At 37.6% G+C, this 14,072-nt stretch overlaps 1 protein-coding gene across 22 annotated transcripts in view; it reads right to left on the reverse strand.

Moving 5' to 3' along the window:
* Nucleotides 1–14,072, reverse strand: part of MCTP1 (multiple C2 and transmembrane domain containing 1) — a 537,798-nt gene that overhangs the window by 347,770 nt on the left and 175,956 nt on the right. The window lies entirely within an intron of this gene.

Below are 14,072 nucleotides of genomic sequence, written 5' to 3' on the forward strand. Positions count from 1 at the left end.
CTCTTAACTCTGAGCTTTATTAAGCTTGATCACACATTGAATTATTATATTTATACACCTCAGTCAATGAATATTACACACTTATATCCTTGGAGAGAAATCTACTACATAAATTCAGTTGCCACTGGCATGACCAAGGACGAAACGATGAAAAAGCACATGGCATTTATAGCAAATTGAAACCACCTAGACCAGGACTGTTCAAAAGACACGTAAGTAAACTGCATATATAATTTTACAGTCTTAGTGGTCACATTAAAAACGTAAAGAGAAATACGTAAAGTTAATTTTAACAATGCTTACTCTAACATATCTAAAATATTTCAATTTCAACATGTACTCAACACACAAATTATTAAATATTTTATAATTTTTATACTAATCTTGGAGATCTGGTGTGCATTTTACATTTATAGCGGATTTTGATTCAAAGTCGCCACAACTGAGTGCTCAATAGCCACAAATGGGTGGAGGCTACTACGTCTGACAGCACAGACCTAGAGTTTGGGGTTCATTCTTCATTCCCAGCTTTCAGTTCAAACATTCTCTCTTCAGAGAGGTCCTCCCTTACCGCCTCACCAGACATGACCTTCCCCAATTACTTTCCTTATCAGGATCCTTTTTATTTCCTTCATAGTGCGTCACAGCCTGGAAAGTTCTCCTTTACTCATTCATTTACTTATTTATAGTCTGCGGCCCCTAACAATAATGTAAGAAACTTGAGGGCAGAGATCTTGTAGTCAAGATTTTATCCTCAGCCTCTGGCATGGTGCTGAGCACAGAGTGGAATTTGATAAACATTGTTAAATATAAATAAATAAATAAATAAATAAATAAATAAATAAATAAATAGAGTTTAGGCTATAGTGTGGCAAATAATAGAATATTTCAAAAGGTGTTCTAAGACAAGGTATTTATCATAGAAAAGATATGACCTACCATATCACTGAACTTTTAGCAAATACACTGGGTAACATTTTCCTGAATTGCAAAAATTACTTCTTTTTCATAATGTTAATGATCCTCAATCAATAACATACTTTATTTTCATATACAATAGTAAATATCAAAACATACTTGTTTCATTATTCCAGCAAAAATTTGGAAAGATGCTTACAAGAAAGCTTTGGTCCTAATGACATAAGTCTGGATATCATTAGGATGTCTATTCACTTCCTACTCACAAAAACATAAAATATTATCTATAAGACATTTGCAGGAGAAATTGATATATTTGCCTGACTGCTGTATGTGCCTCCTCCTGGTATCATCCTTCTGATTTTTATTTCGCAGATCACCCATCCATCCCTTCTTCTTAGTCCGTATTTGGGTCATGCTGACCTGGCCCCAGAAGTGGGCATGTGACGCAGGCCTGATTAACCCGTGTATACTGTCTACAGAGCTACAGTGATCAGTTCAGGGATGATCACGTAACCCAAGCTGGTTCACTGAGATCCAATATTCTATTTTTTGCTTAGAATGTGAAAGAGTTTAAGTTTATAGAATGTAAGCCTAGAATTGCTGACAGACATATGTGCTACCACATGAGGTGAGGTTGTATAAAAACTGAAGCCAATCAAGAAAAAAAAGGCAAAAATATAAAAGGCAGACTCCTGATGCTACTGTAGTTCCTACATCTGGCCATGCATTAAGTCACATCTGCCTTCTGCTGCTACAATGGATACACTAGAATATTCACTGCAGAATTGTTTGTAATAGCGAAAAAATGCAAATGCTGCATTGGGCCATGAAGAGCAGAAGGTTAAGTAAACAATGGCTTCACCTTACTAAGGAATAGTATGAAGCTGTTAAACATAACTAGGTTCTCTACATGCGCCACCATGCAAAACTCCCTAAAAGGTATTAAATGGAAAGGACGTGTTGCAAAAATAAACATTATCCCAGTTATGGGTACATGAATTTTTACATGAAAATTCATAGAAAAGAACCTGGATGGACTGCACACCAATTGTGGCTAAGACATTATATCTGGGAAGAAGGTTTGAAATAGGGGATGATGGGGGACAAAGACAGATCTGATCATTTTGCTCAGTGTATTACCTATTTCATAAATCTTGCTCAGTGTATTACCTATTTCATAAATTCACAAAAATAAATTCATGTATTCTTGAGGTAATTTGAAAAGAACATGTTATTTTTTGAAAATAAAATGTTACTTTTTTTTGAGAGAGAGAGCATGAGCAGGGGAGGGGCAGAGGGAGAGAGAGAATTCCAAGCAGGCTCCACACCCAGCACAGACCCAATGTGGGCCTCGATCTCACAACTGTGAGACAATGACCTGAGCCAAAATCCAGAGTTGGATTTTTAATTGACTAAGCCATCCAGGTGTCCCAAGAACATGGTATTTTTAAAAATAAGATCATAATTTGATATGTTTATGTCTATTTTGCTATATTATTTGCAGTCTAAGTGGACTACTCTTCTTTATTCTTATTTTTAAAACAATGTAACAAAAATAAAGTGCTCTTCTCTGCCCCACTCTCTCCATTCTTTACCAGCCCAAACTTATGTGTCCTCTCATTTTTCAGTCTGGCTAAAGGATATGCTAAGATAGAGACAAAGGCAGGACAGAAGATACAGGAACAGACACTAAACTACATTAGAACCTCCAATGTACCTTCTAACATTGGCCAAGGGCTTTGATTTTTTTTTTTTTTCTCAGACTTTTCCAAAGCTCTTTTATTGACCTCATAAAAATACAGCTTGGATCTATTCAACAGTCAACATATCAACAGCCAAATGTTTATAATCATATGTCCTATATTAATTTAGTTTGTCTTAAATCTGAGTAAATAAACTTGCTCATTATCAGCTCACTGAAAAAAACTCTGGTCTCTGAATTGGGTATAATTGCTTTTCTAATTAACATAAAACCTAAACCTTTTTTTTCCCCAGCTTGCTCTAGTCCTAAAAAAATCTTCACATGATCTTAGTTATGTTCATACCACCCCGTGATTTTGTATTCCCCCTAAATTTCCACAGTTCTCTCTCCTTAAAAATTATACAGCTAAAGATGCTTTGAGTCTGAGGAGGGAGTCAGGGCCCTGTTGACTTTTAGGATAGCCAACCAGAATTGGAACATACACGGTGCTGACAAACGGATGAGTTTGCCAAGCAGTGAGTATTGCTCTATTTTATTCTCCCAATCATTCTAATAACGTAAACCTCTTACAGAGCCTACTGAACTTTCTCCTTCCATTCTCCTTGCTTCCACTTAAAATCTTAAGGCACCAAATTGACTTAAGATTTCCTGGAAGAAATACTACTTTACAGATAAAATTGAAGCCACCACGTTCCCCTGCCTATCCTGTTACCTGCCTTTCTCTTCAAAGGTAAACACTCTCCAGGGTTATCTTTATCATTCCCATACATCTTTTTAGTCTTTCATTAAATATATGTTTATCCGTAAATAAGATATTGATTTGCATGTTTTAAGCTTTGCAAAATTATATAATAGATCCTTTACTTTTGTGTGTGTGTGCTTAATATTCTCTCCTTGGGATTTACATGTAGTTCTACATAGTTCATTCTTTTTAACTGCTGTGTGCCATTCCAATTCAGGTATCCATTCTCCTGTTGATGGACACAGGTTGTTTTTAATTTATTGCTATTATTAAACTATTCTAATTCTTGTATATGGGCAAGAATTTCTTTAAAGATGAATACCTAGAAATGGAATTAATAGGATCACAGGATGTGATCCTGTCTTGACATGGTGATGCCCTGTCTTGACTAAATATCGCCAAACCACATCTCAACATAATTAGATTAATTTATAATTCAACCGGTGGTGTATTTGAATTTTTGTTACACTAGATTCTTGTAAATAATCTCCACAGTATTGATATTCCGGACTGATATTTTTGACATGTGACTGATATAGAATCTTGATGTTTAATTTGGGTTTCCCTAATTATTCCTGAGCTGAGCATCTTATTATTATTGGTCTTTTTCCTATCAGGTTGTTTGCTTTCCCTTACTAAATTTTGGTAGGTCTTTATATACTGCAGTTCTACTCCTTTGTCAATTATATGAGTTATAGATATCACCCTTCAGTGTGTGGTTTATCACTATTTATAATGTCTTTTGCTATTTATTATTATTATTATTTAATGTTTATTTTGAGAGAGATAGAGAGAGTACTAGCAGGGGAGACAGGATGAGAGAGAGAGAGAGAGAGAGAGAGAGAGAGAGAGAGAGAGAGAGAATCTTAAGTAGGATCCATGCTCAGCATGTATCCCACAACTGTGAGATCATGACCTGAACCGAAATCAAGAGTCAGACACTTAACCAACTAATCCACCCAGGTGCCCCTGCTATCTATTACTTTTAGACTTAGGATTTGATTTTAATTTAAAACTTTACTTTTTTCAATTATTTATCCATATTTCTTGAGTCAGAAGTATGGTGAATATTATGTGTTCCTCAGTTATTACTTCTGAAGCATTCCTAGCAATAACGTCATATTGCATATCAAAAGGGGAACCTAGAAGAACTCCTACTTCTAATGAGCACCTCAGTTCACCATTTATAGGACATCTGCTGTTGGCCTTATTGTGTTAGAAAGTATAAATAAGAGCAGTCCACACAACTGAGAAATACACAGTCTAATTGAGGGGAAAAAAACTTATAAGTATGATGATGATGAAGTAAACATGTGCCATTAACTATGGTAATTCATTATTTAATAGTTTTTTTTTTTTTTTTTTATGTGAGAGAGAGAGAACACAAGTGGGGGTGGCAGATTCTTCAAGAGAGAGATTCTTAAGTAGGCTCCCTGCTGAACCTTAAAGTGGGGCTCGATCCCATGACTCTGGGATCATGACCTGAACTGAAATCAAGAGTCAGATGCTCAACTGACTGAGCCAGGCAGGTGCCCCTATTTAATAGTAGTTTAAATAAGATGAAGTGAATGTTATTGTAAGAGATACATACAAGGTGATATGGAAGCAGAGAGAAGAGAATATGTTATCATCTTGTATCTCAAAGATGTTTCAAGATATAAAGTGGTCAAGGGGTGCCTTGGTGACTCAGTCGGTTAAGCGTCCTACTTCAGCTCAGGTCATGATCTCAATGTTAGTGAGTTCGAGCCCCACATTGGGCTCTGTGCTGACAGCTCAGAGCCTGGAGCCTGCTTTGGATTCTGTCTCTCCCTCTCTCTCTCTGCCCCTCCCCTGCTTGAGCTCTGTCTCTCTCTCTCTCTCAAAAATAAATAAAGATAAAAAAAAAAAGATATAGAGTGGTCATATTTGAAGTAGTAGGACCTGAGAGATATAGCAAGACCTAGAACTGTTATTCCTATTTTCCCAAACAGATCACTCATAAATAAATCCTAATTTATTTAGAATATTAATAGGAATTAAGGGCTGAGTTACTCATGAAAAAAAAATGCTTCCTTGGGAAACAACTTCGTCTTTACAATCAGTGATCTAATCACATAATGACATTTACTTCATTCATGAGAGATAAAAAAAAAAAAGCTGAGAGATCTTAGGAATCATAAGAAATGGCATGTCTGCCTGTGTCAGATTATTAATAACTTATAACACTGCAGTTAAAAATAAGCTCTTGTTCTAAAAGAAATCCATTGGTGAACACATTTTGTTTAGGCATCCAAATGTGTCTTTGTAAGTACAGATGTTCACATTGTGTTTCTCGTGGTGGAGATAATATCTATCGCCTTACAAAAAAGTACAGAAGATGAGAGTGCTTAATATTCGTCACCCAGGAGGAAGAAGAGACTATCGAGCTAGAAACAGAGAAGGGCAGCCAGCAGCACCGCGTATCTCCCGAGGATGGATGAAGGGTGTCCCGCTTCCCTGAAGCTATGAGCTTTATACTCCAGTCTTCACATCAGTGTGAACCTCCAGGGCTTACAAACTAAAATGTGTTTTCAATACTTAGGGGTGACAGTGAAAGGAATCTGGAAGTGAAAACATAAGACTGCTGTCTGAGAATTAAATGTGAAAGTAAAAATACAGTAAGTCAGAGCATAGCTAAATGAAGGCAGCTTCACTAGTCAAAATGACGCAAATTCATGCCCAGAGGCATGCATAGTACTGAGTAAAGGTTTTCCAGCCTCATCTAAGGGAGACAGTCTCTGCTTGGCTTTAGAGGCCTGATCTGTTGTGGGAAAATCTCAGGAAGGCCAGACCTTCTTCAGGAGAGGCTACACCTCTGGATGGTGATGTGAATATTCCTGATTTTTAAACCTTACCCTCTATACTGTATAAGAGACAAACAAAAGCTTTGGAAGGTCAGATGGACCCACTGGACAGGCAGCCTTGGACCCTCAGGCATGGCAATAAACTGACTGACCATACAACCTCTACTAATAGAAAAGCAGTCCAGACAAGAAAATAGGTATGAAGCAGTCTCCGAAGTAAGCACAGACAATGGCTGTTCAGACACTGGGAGATGGTGCTCCGGGCTGGTGACCTGTCCCTTGCTGCTGTGGGTCCGCCTCTCTAATTCTGTCAAACCCGAATCCAAAAATAAACTGACCTTCTGATTACTTGCTCACCAAGCTGCTTTCTGGTTAGAATTTGGTATCCCGTCTGCCTGTCTTCATGCAGAAGCTTGAGGGACTTGAGAGGCAGCTCAGGAGCTATGTCCTCATCACAGATTAATAAATTGACAGCCCGGTCAGAGATGTGGCCCCTACAGGCACAAATAGGCTGGGTTGGAGTATGAGCCACCAGGCCCAGGACTTTCACTTCTCCTTGTAAATGGGAACATTGGCATTCTGATCCTGTACATTAGTCGTATGTGCGTCGTTAATATGAGCCCAGCCCTGGGGGACAGATGGGCTCTGGAAGTGCTGACGAGTGTGGTTTCTAGACCCACGAGGCTTTGGGCCAGACCATGGATAGTGGCCAACTCCCTGACACAAGTCCACCTGCAAAGCCTCTTAGGACCTTAGGTAATTTATCTTGCAGCCTCACTTCCCCTGCCTTCTGCCCCCGTGGCATGTCTTTTAAAGGATCCTTACCTGGTTCTCAGGAGATCCAGAGGTGACCTAGAAGTGTGAAGAGAAGGATTAAGGATAAAACCCAATGAACACCAAGGGACAGAAAGTTCATGGAAATCAAAATATATACTTGCAACCATTGGTGCTACGAAGCAGACATTGTGCTATGAGCTTGCCAGACACCATCCCATGAAATCCTGAGAAACTGGAGCAGGTGCTACTTTTGGCAATTATTCTATTTTACAAAGGAGGAAAGTGAGGCTTAATGAGATTAAGTAACAACCACACTTACACAGCTAACAGGTAGTGGATATGGGGTTAGAACCCGTACCTTCAAACACTACACTATGTGGTTTGTATACTTTACTACACATTTTAAAAAACACCAAACATGCATTTTGCACTAATATGCTAGGCACTGCTCTAACTACTTTACCAATATTAGTTAACTTCTTCCTCGTAATAAACTTATGGGTTGGGCACTAAACATCCCTATTCTGATAAGGAAAGTGAGGCAGAGAGAAGTTACGATTATACAGCTGGCAGGGGGCATAGCCAGAATTCAAACCCAGGCACTCTGGCTCCAGAGACCATGCTCTGTATCTGTGCTACTCGCCAGATTCCTCAGGAAGAACTGATGAAGATTCCAATCTTAAATATTCATTTTAGTGCGACTGTAAGTAGTTTTTCAGGAGGATGGATAGAAACACAGGGCAAAGACATCTCTTACGTCCTATCATGTTTCTTCATTATATATTGAACAGAAAAATGGCAATTCTTCTGTATTTGAGAACTATGGAGCAAGTAAACCACAGCGTATGACAGGCCAGGGTGCAAGAACTCCTAGGATATATATACACAAAGAGGGTAACAAATTTAATTCTGCAGCTTTTTTTTCCTCTCACTACTATAGGAGGAATAAAATGACACTTTTTTATTTCTGCACTTATAAATCTTGCAAGGTAAAGATTGAAATAGTTTTGAGAAATCTAAGATGAAGCAAATATTCCAGAGTTTAACTTAAGGGACATTTTCTCTTAGAAACCGAGCAAGTTTAGTATCAGAATAAAAGTTCTTTGAGCATAAAGAAATTGATGTGGTTATCTCCTACTTTACTTTTTTTTTAACCTGATATTTATAATGTGTATTTTTTTTGAGCAGCAGGCAAAAGTTTATTAGAGTATAAGATTAGAAAGGAAGAATATTGGGGCGTCTGGGTGGCTCGGTCGGTTAAGCGTCCGACTTCGGCTCAGGTCATGATCTCACGGTCCGTGAGTTTGAGCCCCGCGTTGGGGGCTCTGTGCTGACTGCTCAGAGCCTGGAGCCTGTTTCAGATTCTGTGTCTCCCTCTCTCTCTGCCCCTCCCCTGTTCACGCTCTGTCTCTCTCTGTCTCAAAAATAGATGTTAAAAAAAATTAAAAAAAAAAAAAGAAAGGAAGAATATTAGGAAAGCTCTCTTTAAAGAGAGGGGGCATTCAAAAGTGAATGCCCCTATAATGTGTATTTTTGTTTAAAAAAAACCTACATATTCTGTAAAACAAAAAACTCAAAATACTATAGAAGAGTATTCTGCACAGTTTAAAAGCTCCCATCCCTGTTTCTCTGCTACCCAAAGCTGACTACTCCTAATTTTGTTATTTCTTCATTTTCTAAGAATGTATGATCATATATAGGCACATGCTTTTTACAACCACAAAAAGGAATTTACTTCCCACATTATTCTCCAACATCTTCTCTCTGAACATAGCTTCTCTTTTCATGTCAAGATACACACATGTTTATACATATGTTTATTTGCTTATTTTACCATCGTCTGCTTATTCTTTTTACCATTATATTACCATTTTAATAATTTTATTTATATTTAATTAAAGTATAGCCAAAATATAAAAATTGGTTTCAGGTGTACAACACAGTGATTTGCTAATTCTATACATTTAGTCAGTGCTTCCCATGATGAGTGTAATCACCATCTGCCACCACAATGCTATTACCATATTGTTGACTATATTCCCCACTGTATACTCATCATCCCCGAGACTTATTTATTTTATAACTGGAAGTCTGTACCTCTTAATCACTTTTGCTTATTTTGCCCCTCCCCCACTCTCTCCTCTCTGGTAACCACCAGTTTATTGTCTGTATTTATGAGTCTGTTATTATTGTGTGTTTGTTTATTTGTTTGTATTTGAGATCAACATATAAGTGAAATCACGTAGTGGTTGTCTTTCTCTGTCTGCCTTACTTCACTTAGTATAATAACCGTCTAAGTCCATCCATGTTGTCACAAATGGTGAGATTTCAGTCTTTTTTATGGCTGGGTAATATTTCATTGTATATATGTATACCATATCTTATTTATCCATTCATCTATCAATGGACACTTAGGTTGCTTCCATATCTTGGATATTGTAAATAATGCTGCAATAAACATAGGAGTGTATAAATCTTTTTGAATTAGTGTTTTTGTTTTCTTCAGGTAAATACCCAGAAGTAGAATCAATTGTATCATATAATATTTCCATTTTTATCTTTCTGACTAATTTACATACTATTTTATAGTAGTTTCATCAATTTATATTCCCACCAACAGAGCATGAGGGCTCCCTTTTCTCCACATCCTCGCCAACACTTATTATTTCTAGATACCGCTTACTTTAAACCAAACTTTCCATTCAACTTAAAATGGAACTTTCAGATCTATAAATTATAGACTTTTATTAAGAATAATACTTTGGAATTGATTTGGTAAAAATAACACCTTCTGACTCATACTGTAAATGTGAGGGGACTTTCGATTTAAATAATGAGAAAAGGCTTTCATTGCTTCCTATACCAACTAAACAGTCCAATTAAAAAAAAATTTTAGCATTTTTTTATTTTTTGAGAGACAGAGAGAGACAGCGTGAGTGGGAGAAGAGCAGAGAAAGAGGAAGTCACAGATTCCAAAGCAGCCTCCAGGCTCTGAGCTGTCAGCACAGAGTCCGATGCAGGCCTTGAACTCATGAACCGCGAGATCATGACCTGAACCAAAGTCAGACATTTAACTGACTAAGCCACCCAGGTGCTCATAAAAAAACCAATTTAGACCTTTGCAGCCAGGGTCTAAAAAAGCTAACTCCATCCTGAATTTGTAAAGTCTCTTTAAGTCCTGGATCTGTTTTGTTCCCCTGCAAATCTGTGCTCTTTGATTTAGTTCATAAACTCTTTCCAGGGACTACCATCTTGGAAGATAGAGCATGCTACTCAACCAACTCATAAACTGTCTCTGAACAAAAAGGAAAAAATAATACTTTCCTTCTTTCAGCCATCTATTCTCCCAAACAACGCAACCTTCTTTGCTTACTAAATTTATATAATCTGGTAATCAGAACATACCACACTGCCCTAACAATACCTCTTCCTAGGGTTATACCTTATAAAATTCTCAACACAGCCCAAACTCAAACTGGGCTTGTTTAAAATTATATTTATCACTGCCACTCTACTCTATACTTCCTGCTCCTTTGCACCTTCTCTACCATAAACCTACTCCCTTTAGTGCCTCCTTCCTTATGTCCTTTGAAGACTGGGTTAAAAGTAAAACAAAACAAAAAGAACTTATTTCTTATTCTCAGCCTCTCCAAAGAGTAAACAATTCTCAACTTGAGAAATCTCTTTAGGGCAAAGAATAATCCAGAGTTAAATTATAAAATCCTTCATTAAGAGATAAGACTCTAAGGCAGTGTCTCCTAGAACTTTTTAGATACACAAAGGCTAAGAATCTTAAGAGTAGGCTTTATAATTTCTCTCCATTAAACAATTGGGCTTCTATATATCAAAAGGATGTTATCTCTAGGTATCTCATAGGGATCCTAAAGTAGAGATCTGTGGACTCATAGGAGTCTTTGACAGAGACAGAGTGAGTGGGGGAGGGGCAGAAAGAGAGGGAGGGAGAGAATCCCAAGCATGAACCATGAGATCATGATCTGAGCCCAAACCAAGACTTGGATGCTTAACCAACTAAGCCATCCAGGTGCCCCAGAGCTGTTTTTTTCTTAGTGGAATAGTATCAAGGGTGACTCAGAAGTTAAAACCAAGAGCCTATAGAGTGAAACCAACAGCCAGAAAGGACAGTTTTTCTTAAGAGAAATTTTCAATAGGGAACAATGACAACAAAAGCAAAAAAGCAAAGTATTTCAACAGCTTCTTAAAAGAGTATTAATGACCACATGAGAATTGGTGGGCAAAACACCAAAGAACGTTTTCATTCTCTGGCAGACAAAAATGAAATTCTTAATTGCGTGTTCAGTTTAATACAGTTATGCACTTGCAAAAAAAAATTAACCTCTTACAACCAATATAGCTTGTGGAATTGTGAAAATAATTAGGTCCAAACTATGGTCAATTTTATAGCACGACCCTTGGGAAAATGAAGGAAAAGGAAGACAGAATACATGTTAATCCAGGGGTGGAGTGGAAAGCACAGAAAAGGGAAAAGCAAGGAGTTATCTTAAAATCTGCTTGAGAAAATGGGTCTGCTTAAAAGACTTTCCATAAATGGAAGAAGCTTTAATTCTTGTAGTATGCTAAAGCACAAAAGCTTTTAGCACCTTACAGAGCTACAGAAGATAAATGGAAGAACTTCAGGAAAAAAACTAAATACCATGAAAGTCCTGAAATCTCTTTTCTTATAAAGTGTAAGATTTTAATTGTAAAGTCTTTTCATGAATGCTGAATGGGGCAGAGAAAGAATCAGCTGAATCTCCAAAATAACTCCCCAACCCATCAATGAATGTTAATATCATTCTAAAATATGTATTACATACAGTATTGTTCTAAATAGCTCTAGTGGGAGCCCCTGCAAGTGTAATTTTGTGTAATCCCATGTTTTTGCATTTTCATGGTGTTCAAATGCATTACGCGTTATAATCGTTCAAACACACAGAGATGGTAGGGTTTAGGGTCTTCTACCATGATAGCAAATCATTATTTTTAATAGCTTCTACTCTGATTATAGTGGTAATCAATGTTTATTTTTACATATTAGGAAAGTTCTAAAAAGTATACATTTAAAAAACTGTCTATAATACCAACTCTTACACATAACTAATGCTAACATATTTACATCCTTAAGTACTTTTCGAGCATCTACTTTGTGCCAGGTCCTTGTCTTAGAATGAAGACAAGAATTTCCATCCTTCCACATGAGAAGAGATAGAAAGTAAACCTATAAACAAATAAATAGTATTGAACAATACAAAGTAATAAGGGAAAAATAATATGGGAAAATAAATTAGGCTAATGTGATAGTGAGTAAATAAGAGGTAGGAAGAGGGAAGAGCTTAAACTAGTGGGAAGGGTTGATCACTCTGGCAAGGTAACTTTTGCAAGAAGAACCAACTGATGATCAGGAATCAAGTGTGGCAAGATCCAGGGGAAGATTGTTTTGGGAACATGGACCAGCCCGACCAAAGTCCCTGGCATGGGAATGATCTTGTGAGAGACAGCAGAAGGCCAGACTGTAGTGAAAGAAGGCAGAGTTGAGGGAGAGGATGTTGGAGAATTGAGTGGGGCCATAATCATGTAAGGTCTTGGAAGCAATGAGAAGGAATGTGCACTTCATTTTGGTGATTTCCAACATGGGAGTCACATAATCTGTTTTAGAAAGAACACTCCCACTGCTATGTGGAGGTAAGATCAGAGGAGACAAAAGAATAAACATAGGCCCACCTGTCAGGAAGTTATTGCAGAATCCAGGTGGCTTAGATCAAAGTGTGTTGAGATTCAGGATATATTATGGGTAAAGGGAATATAAATTGCGAATAGAATAGACAAAAGTATGAAGAAAAGAAAGGGATCAAAGATTATTCTTAGGTTTCTGGCCTAAGCAATTAGAATAGTGGTTCTGTTTACTGAGCAGTGAAATTTCATAAATAAAGGTCCCTTTATCACACAGGAAGAATACATTGTTAATCTGGTCCCATTTCTGATTAGCCACTAAAAAGCTCAGAAATGCAATTAGCTTTAAGTTGTAGTAATTGGTATTTGAGATTTCTGAGATATCTTTCATTATCCAACAAAATAATTTCTGATCCTCATTTCTTTGTTTATTTAGGGTCCTATTTTTGAGGTCAATCCTAGGTTTACTTTTTTTTTAATAGTGTGATGCTATTTATTATAAATAAAAGTAAACATGTCCCTAACCAAAAACATAAGCCAGATCCTGAGACTGAACAATATTTATACCCACTGGCTCCCTTTATTTCTTCTTTTGACTTGGGTCCTGTGCATTTTTTAAATGTGCATGTGTGTATGTGTGTTCCCCCATTAATTTAAAAACATACATCTTTTTATATTAAGAATATTCGGGGCGCCTGGGTGGCGCAGTCGGTTGAGCGTCCGACTTCAGCCAGGTCACGATCTCGCGGTCCGTGAGTTCGAGCCCCGCGTCAGGCTCTGGGCTGATGGCTCAGAGCCTGTGAGCCTGTTTCCGATTCTGTGTCTCCCTCTCTCTCTGCCCCTCCCCCGTTCATGCTCTGTCTCTCTCTGTCCCAAAAATAAATAAACTTTGGAAAAAAAAAATTAAAAAAAAAAAAAAAAAAAGAATATTAACCCTTGGTCTGCATGCAATTTTTATTTGTCATTTGCCTTTCCATTTTGTTTTTGGTTTGTTTTTTTTTATCCAAGAAATACTTTAGGGGTGCCTGGGGGGCTCAGTTGGTTGAGTGACCAACTCTTGATTTTGGCTCTAGGTCATGATCCTAGGGTTGTGGGATCGAAACCCGGAGCCTGCTTGAGATTCTCTCTCTTCCTCTCCCTCTGCCCCTTCCTCCTTCCTGCACTCTCTCCCTCTCTCACTAATTTTTTTGTACTTTTGTACTATTTCATTTTGTACTATTGCCATTTTTAACCTATTTGAAACTAAATCAATCATTCATGAAATGGGTTTCCATGGGCTTGGGTCTTAGGGATGTGATTCTCTGCTTTCATTGAATAACTGCATCATCCCCGGCACTTCTGCTTCTGAGTGTTCTCGTAGGAGTTTCACTGTCACGTTACTCAACAGGTCATAGCACCTAGCACAAGTGATGTCATTCCA

This window comes from Lynx canadensis, chromosome A1, assembly GCF_007474595.2.
Source record: "Lynx canadensis isolate LIC74 chromosome A1, mLynCan4.pri.v2, whole genome shotgun sequence".
Taxonomy (NCBI): domain Eukaryota; kingdom Metazoa; phylum Chordata; class Mammalia; order Carnivora; family Felidae; genus Lynx; species Lynx canadensis.